Genomic DNA, 8,243 nt, shown 5'->3' with positions numbered 1-8,243 from the left:
GACAAGGAATGGAACCATGATTGTTAATCTTTATTTTCAGCTTGACCAGATAGTATCACCTAGGACATACCCCTCCAGGCATATCTGTAAAGGTAGGTGTTTATAGTGATGCTTGAGTGAAGAAAGGCACACCTGAGTGCTGGCAACATCATCCCATCAGCTCTAGTCTCAAACTAAATGAAAAGGAGAGGAGGAAGCCAGATGACCACCAACAACACACCTCCTTGCTTCCTGATTGTGGTTGCTATGTGACCATTTGCATCATGCCCCTGCTGCCACAGACAAGGCCACTCTCACCACTACACCTTCCTTTTCATGTACCTGAAAGCTATGAGTCCAATTAAACCCGTCATCCCTTAAATTGCTTTAGGTATTTTGACCAAAGGAATGCTCTGAGTAACTAGTATAGTTATCATACAAATAGTGGGTTTCACTGTGACATTTTTAGATCTATTCTATTACTCTCTCTTGTTCCCCCTCCCTTGTCCTTGTAGATCTCCTCCTCCCATCTCATGGTCCACTTTATACTTTCATGTCCTACACATTCACAGAACACCTCATGAGTTTGCACACCATCATTGCACAGGAGCCATGCTAATCTCTGTGTCATCCCAGCTTTTTATATATGTGTTGCTGAGATGATAACACCATGGGCATTTTCAACAGCAATTGAATGGGTATGAATTCTGTTCCTACTCAAGCTATCAATCAAAAGTGTATGAGTATTGACTTAAATACCTGCAAAGTATCAAAAGTTCATGAACTCTTTCTCAGATAAATCTCACAAAATGAAGGAAAGATAAGGGATTTGGGAAACGTGAGATCTGATATAGATGCATAAAAATCCATGACTGCAGTAGAAACTATAAGGGTGTCCACAGTCTAAAGGAAAACTGGTCATGTGGAGCTGGAAAGCAAGAGGTCTTATGGGGCTATCTCAGAGCAAAGAGATGAACAAGAGTTTTCTGTTATATGGAATGTTGAATTGAAAAGTCGTTATTGAGCAGTTGGGTATATGAGAAAAAAAAGCCGTAAGATAAAAGTATATTAAACAAACAATACAAATAATTCCAAGAATGCCAGAAGTCGCTCAAGAAAGGAAATGTGTATGCTGAAATACATCACCAGATTCTGAAACCACACCTACTGTAGCAAGGAGAATTTTCACAGTAGTAATATGAAATGAATATTTCACTAAAAGCTGTGGTACACATATAAAGAGTGAAAAGAGTGAACAATGGGGGCACTTACAAATGTTAAAATCTTCATTTGCTGCAATATGAACTCCTCATAAACGTGGTGAAGCAGGTGTCTCCATAGATATGTGAGGCGAATAGGAGCAAAAGAAGCAATTTTCAAAGCTGTTGCCTTTCTTAGGATGGAGGAAGAGGAGGATGGGAGACAGGGAGATGACTGCTGCCTTTTGTCATAGCCTTTTTTAAGCACTATTGAGAAATACATTTAATGTCAAGTAACATTCTAATAAGTAATGCTGCTATATTACATAAAACTTAAATTTGAGGTCATGAATGTATTTTGAACTTTTTAATATTGTAAGTCAGGCTCATTTACAATTTGCAAAATATCTAGAATTCATAAAATAAAACTTAAAATTACCACTCTGGTGTCACCATCCTTTATTACTAGGTATGTTATTTACACCACAGAAACTTCATTGTGAATGTAGCTCATATTCTTTTTAGTTAAACATTTTACAATCAAAGATTTTTAAATCTTTAAACATTTTGTATAAATGTGTTTGATGACATGACATAACTATAATCATAAGTATCCATTGATCGTTCCTGGTATTTTATTATCTTTGCCTAGGAAAAATTCCTGGAAGTAAAGTTACTAGGCCAGATGGTAAAGATATTTTTGAGACATTTGATACACGTTATGAAATCACAGGCAGATTCTTCCGGCTCACACCCCACCAGCAACGTAGAAGACTCATTTCAACACCGCCCTACCACCACTGTTTGTCATCTGAAAAAAATTGTAAGTAAAATGGGGAGATTTTATCCAAGATCTTGAAGTTTGGTGTGGTTTTTGTTGTTGTTGTTGTTGTTTTCAAAATTGTTGACAGGAAAAAGATGCACTTACAGGAAAAGCTCTGTAAAACACAGAAGATGATGGACTTTCCCCCAGTGAACACACAGTGGCCCTTGTGGCTGTCTGTGTCCTGAACTGACACCTGACAAAGTCTTTCAAAGGAAAGAAACAGCAAAAGAACAACATAGAACTACATAAATCTACATAGAGCTCCACAGAACGCCGCAGAATGGCATCATGCCTTTCAGCCTTGAAGTTTCACACTATTTAAGAGTCTGGAGTATACTAACCAAGACCCTTTGCCCATAACTGCCCGCCTGGGATACTAGGAGTATTTGCTAAGGAGTCTGCCTAGGTTACCACAGTCAGGAGAAGGTACATTCCAGGATAGCTCAGGGAAGACTGGGGGATGGTAAAGGAGGACTTGATCTATGCCACTCACAAAGACAGAAGTTGAACTCATGAGAAGTGGCAGGCAAGAAAATTTCAGTTCATATGTTTTAACTGGATTCTAATTATATTTTAAACTTTCAAGAACTATACAATTTCAAGTTATTATTATTAACAAGAACTTCTTGACAATGAGTAGCCTCTCTCCTGAGGAAATGAATAAAAATTAATTTCTGATAACTCTTTTGAGAAAGATCTACCTTCGCATACTTCAGCTGTGTGTTTCTTGAAGGCAGGAGTGGTATTGAAAAGTAACCCACATCATTAACCCTTGTCATTCACTGCCCAGCCTCCAACCATGCCCATCAAACTGCATCTACTAACAAATTCCCCAACATCTTTCCAATAGTTATTTCATCCAAGTGGACATCACCTCGCATGTTTGGACCCCAGGAGAGATTTATAATTTTCTTCATTGTATTGTAAATTACTTTAAATATTACATGTGTCCTTATGCCCACTACCAAGTGCTGTCAAATCTTATTTTGTCATACTTGTTTTTAAACACACTGAAAGCCTCCTGTAAACCTTCTCTTGTTCTCCTTCCTTCCCCAGAGCTGAACACCATCCAGACCTTGCTCTTCATCAGCCCCCAACATCTCTGATGTGCTACCCATCTTTTGTTCTTTTATAGATATGAACATATCTAAATATTTCCTTGAGCTGTCATAACAAAATATCACAAACTTGGTAGCTTAAAACAACAGATTTATTTTCTTACAGCCACAATTTTGGAGCCTAGAACTTAGCACTGAAGATCTGGCTCCCTCCAAAGGCTCTGATATCAGGCCCTTCTTCATCTCTCCTAATTACATGGAGCCCCCTGTGTAACTTGGTTTGTGACAGCATCCTGAGATATTGCCTCTATGTTCAGGTGAGATTCTCTTTGTGTGTCTTCTCTTCTAAATGCATCAGTAATATTTAATTTGGGCCCAATAATGACTTTATTATTTGCCAGTGTGGTCATCTTCTAAGTACTGGAAGTTAAGATCTCAACAAACCTTTCTTAGAGATGCAATCCAACCCAAAGCAAGATGTGTAAACAATACTTAGAAAGAACTGGCTGCTTTTAAACTTACACAAATGACATCCTTTTATGCTGTTGTAACACAATACTATGGAATAATTGATGACAGAAATTTATTTTTCACAATTCTGGAGGCTAGGAAGTCCAAGATGAAGTTTCTAGATGGTTTTGTATCTAGTGAAGATGGTCTTCAAAGATAACCCCTTCTGTGTGTCCTCATGAGGTAGGATGGATGGACGAGAGGTCAAGCAGACCTTTGAACTTCTCACAGAGGTACCAGGACCTTCCATAAGGGTTCAGTCCTCCTGACTAACCATCTCCTAAGGGCCCCACCTCCTAGTAACTTCACCTTGAGGGTTAAGACCAATGTTTGACATTTGAAGAGAACATATATACACCCAAGCCAGAGTAAACCGATGTTTTTTTTCTTCTTATAAATCCACATTTGCCTTTTACACAACCCAAAGATTCCAAAAGAGTTAAAATGTAGCACACCCTTTGCCTCAGGATCTCTCACAATTATGGTGCAATTGAGAATCAGCTCCAGACATGAATGTGAAGACAATAAAGATACAGCCAACAATGGCTTCTTAGAGTTCATCATGAGTTTTCTCTGCATAGGTGAGTGGCCTGTATGGAGAACAAAGGGTGGCAGACTCTCCTGAAGGGATCACAACAAGATTCCTGGAGAAAGTGTCTAAACTAAGCCCTGAAGAATTATGAGGAATATAATAGTACCAAGTCTAGGCAGAGCAGAGGAGCTTCAGAAGAAGTGGGGAAGAGAATAAAATCATGGAGGCAAGCCAGAAAATTCTGTATAAAGGAAGAGTGTGGTCATGCAATTCAATTAAAATATGAAACCAGAGAGCTGAGGCAGGAGAATGGACACGATTAAATCAGAAGGCTGTGTTCACTATATCAGACATCTTAGTTTATTTACATGTTGTTACAATGAAATAGCTTGACAAAAACAACTCAGGAGAGAAAGTGATCATTCCAGCTCACAGGTCAGGAATACAGTCCATCATGGTGAGGAAGTTCAGGCAGCAAGGGCTTGAAGCAGATGAACACACTACAGTCTGTCAGAAAGCAGAGAGCAATGAATGTGTGCATGCTGCTTGCTCACTTTCTTATATAGTCCAGGAGCCCTTGCCCATTTTTAGACTGAGTCCTCCCACCTCAATTAACACAATTAAGACAATCCCTAACGGCCATGCTCAGAGGTCCAGCTCCCTAGTGACTCTAGTGGTTCTCAGCCTTCCTAATGCTGCAGCCCTTTAATACAGTTCCTCATGTTGTGGTGACACCCAACCATAAAATTATTTTCATTGTTACTTCATAACTATAATTTTACTACTGTTATGAATCATAACACAAATGTTTTTGAAAATAAACGTTTCACAAAGGCATCATGATCCACAGGTTGAGAATCACTGGTCTAGATTGTCAAATTGATAGTTAACAAGAGTGTATTTATTGGCTAAGATAAGTTACCCACTGTTATAATAAAGTATAACAAAATAGCTTAAAACAACAAACTTGTTTTTTTTTAATAATTTGGAGGCTGGATATATAAAAATGAGGCATTCACAAAGTTAGTTATTCTAGAAGACTGAGGAAGAGTCAGTTCCCTCTGTCTCCTAGCTTCTAGTGATTTCTGGAAAACCTAGGCAGTCCTTGGTTTGTGGACACACAATCTTGTCTCTGCCTTTGTTTTCAAGTTACTTTCTCTGTGCATATCCTTTCTCTCCCCTCCTCTTTTTCTCCTCCTCTCCCTTCCTTCCTCCTTCTCTTCTCACACCCCCCCTACTTTTTTTTCTTGATATTTTTCATAGGATCCAAGACTCACATAATCCAGGATGCTCTCATTCAAAGATCTTCAACAAATTTGCATCCAAAAAGAGACTCTTTTATTTTGGAGGAAGTCACCACTCACTCTAGCACAGGGAGCTCAAGTGTTGACCTGCAGGCATTGGGAAGTTCTTAGGCTTTAAGAAAGAGGAGCTGTGATTATATTTCTATCATAATGACAGATCTCAGCAAATGTTGTGATAGAAAATACAGAAAGAAAAGGACAGATTGAGAAATATGTAGGATTTATGCTGAGAGGGTCCTGATTGCTTAGATGTGAAACTTGCATAAAGGATGGTTATGATGCTTCCTGCATTTCTGAATTGTATGAATTTGATGATTATAAAGTGAATACTAATAGGAAGAAGTGCTTGGGAAAGGATTATTCTTCTGTTTTGACATGTTGATTATGATGGTGTTTTCTATAGCCTAGTGGAGAGATCCGATAGGCTAAGCAGGAGTTATTGATTTGTGAATCATCTTTGAATAAGTAAAGATAAAAGCTGATGAGTTTTCAAAAGCAATCTGTTCAGGAACTGTGATACAAGGAACACACAACCCAGCCCAAAGCAGATCCTGAAAAACATACACAGAGTACCCAAGAAGACAGAGTACAAGTTAGAGGAGCTGAAATACCAACTCAGAGGCCTGTGAAGGCATTGCCACTGTGGGCATTAAAAATGGCCAGACCCAGGTAGTGGGGCCAAAGCAGATCCTGAAAAACATACACAGAGTACCCAAGAAGACAGAGTACAAGTTAGAGGAGCTGAAATACCAACTCAGAGGCCTGTGAAGGCATTGCCACTGTGGGCATTAAAAATGGCCAGACCCAGGTAGTGGGGCCAGGCAGCTGCCACACCAGCCATGAAGATAGCAGTGGCACACTGTGTACACTTAGTTTACCCACCGAACTAAACATGAAACAGCCCCCAAGCTTTAGGATGTGAGCCAAGAGACAATCAAGACACTTTCTTTGTGGTAAAAGGCTGCTTTTGGAAGAAGAAAGAAACATGATTTCTGGTTGGTACATAACTCTGGGATTCAAAACCAAAGAATCTGGTGCAGTTCATATTCTGGCTGGTATATCCCCTGACCATAGGCTATGGTTTGAATATGCCCCCAAATCTATATATTGAAAACTTTATCTCCAATGCAAGAAAGCTGTTAAGAGGTGATTAAATCATTATATCATGAGTGCTCTGTTTTCATGCAACACACACACACACACACACACACACCTTCTACCACAAGATGATACAGCAGACCCTTACTAGATTCAGTCTCTTTGACCTTGAACTTTATACTCTCCATAACTATAAGAAATCAATATTTGCCCTTTATAAACTATCCTTTCCAGACTGCAGCATTCTGTTATAGTAACACAAAATGAACTAAGATCCTTTGCATGGAGGTAGACTAAAGTCAACCAAGTAGAAGTATTTCCTTAAAGGGATGATAGAAATCACACTATATTCCAGCCAAAATCTGCTAGACTGACCAGCTTACACAATGGGGACTGGGTCATCCAGCTGTAGGTATCCACATGCTGGAGAGGCTGAGAACCCCAACCTCTGAATTCCCAGCCTATGAATCTGGGTGTCTGGGCAATCTCAGTCTGACAGTGCAGCTTGGAAGCTTCCTAAAGACTCACTGGTATTCCATCTACATTGGAAAGCTGAAGACTGGAATCTGGCTGACATCAGCAGGGAATGGTGGCAATAGCCACAGCAGTGACAGACGCATTCCCTCAGAAGAAAACAAGGCAGGTGTGGCCCAGGCTGGCGTCAAAGTTGTGATCACCCCTCATCATCATCTTCAGCATTTGCCCATGAGCATACACCACAACACAGGAAATAGCCCCAATATTGACAAATGAGATTACATAAAATCATAAAGCTGCTGCAAAGCCAAATCAGTAAAGTGAACAGACATCCTACAGAATGGCAGAAAATCATTGCTAACTGCAGTTCAGACAGGAAGTTAACCTCTAAAACATATGAGGAACTGATGTCTCCATGAATATAGTGGTTACTATGTAATACTGAGGTGCTACAACTATGTACCAAGCCAGGCATGGTGACAGGCACCTGCAACCATAGTGCAGATGAGTGGGGAGACAGATGGCTCCTGAGGGCTTCCTAGTCGCCCATTCCAGTTGAAAACAAGGAGCTTTGTTCAGGAAAGAGTGATAGAAAAGGCCACCTGATATTGATGTCTGGCCTCCACCCATGCACACACGGGCCCATGCTCCTGCATACACAATCATATAACACACAGACACACACTACACACAGGAAGAAAGGCAAGACAGGAGGAAGAGGTGGGGAGAGAGAGCTGAAAAGCTTAAACACCAAACTCAACCCTGCCAACCAATAAATGGGCCAGGGGAATGAAGAAAATTCTTAAATGAGGAAACACAAATGGCCAATAAATGTTTTTAAAGGTGTTTAGCAATCCTAGCCATGGGGGAAGTGCAATAAAAGCTACCTCCAGATCCACCGCAGTCAAAAAGAGGTCAGGAGAACAAATGACAAGAAGTGCTGGTGGAGATGTGACAAAGGGAGATCTCTATTGAGTGTGGATAGAGATGCAGCCTTGTGTGGCCACTAAAGTAGTCAGCATGAGGGGCTTCAAAAAAACCAAAAATGGAACCACCATATGACCCAGATGTGCCATCCTGGCCATATAACTTAAGGACTCTATATGCTACCAAGAGATACTTGCAAATGCATGTTTATTGCTCTTCTATTTATAAGATCGAAGAAATGGAGTCAGCCTGGATGTCCATTAATGGACATGATGAATGGACAATGAAAATGTGATACAAAATGTACAGAGTAGAGTTTTATTCAGGTATGAA

The 8,243-nt window shown here is 40.0% G+C and overlaps 1 non-coding gene across 1 annotated transcript; it reads right to left on the bottom strand.

Moving 5' to 3' along the window:
* Nucleotides 1-541: 541 nt before the first annotated feature.
* Nucleotides 542-648, bottom strand: LOC118588116. The gene has a single exon (XR_004945518.1). It is a non-coding gene; the product is annotated as a U6 spliceosomal RNA (small nuclear RNA).
* Between the last annotated feature and the right edge of the window lie 7,595 nt (nucleotides 649-8,243).

Source organism: Onychomys torridus, chromosome 7 (assembly GCF_903995425.1).
Source record: "Onychomys torridus chromosome 7, mOncTor1.1, whole genome shotgun sequence".
Lineage (NCBI taxonomy): Eukaryota > Metazoa > Chordata > Mammalia > Rodentia > Cricetidae > Onychomys > Onychomys torridus.
The sequence above is the reverse complement of the archived record's forward strand: the minus strand, read 5'-3'. Positions and strand labels throughout refer to the sequence as shown.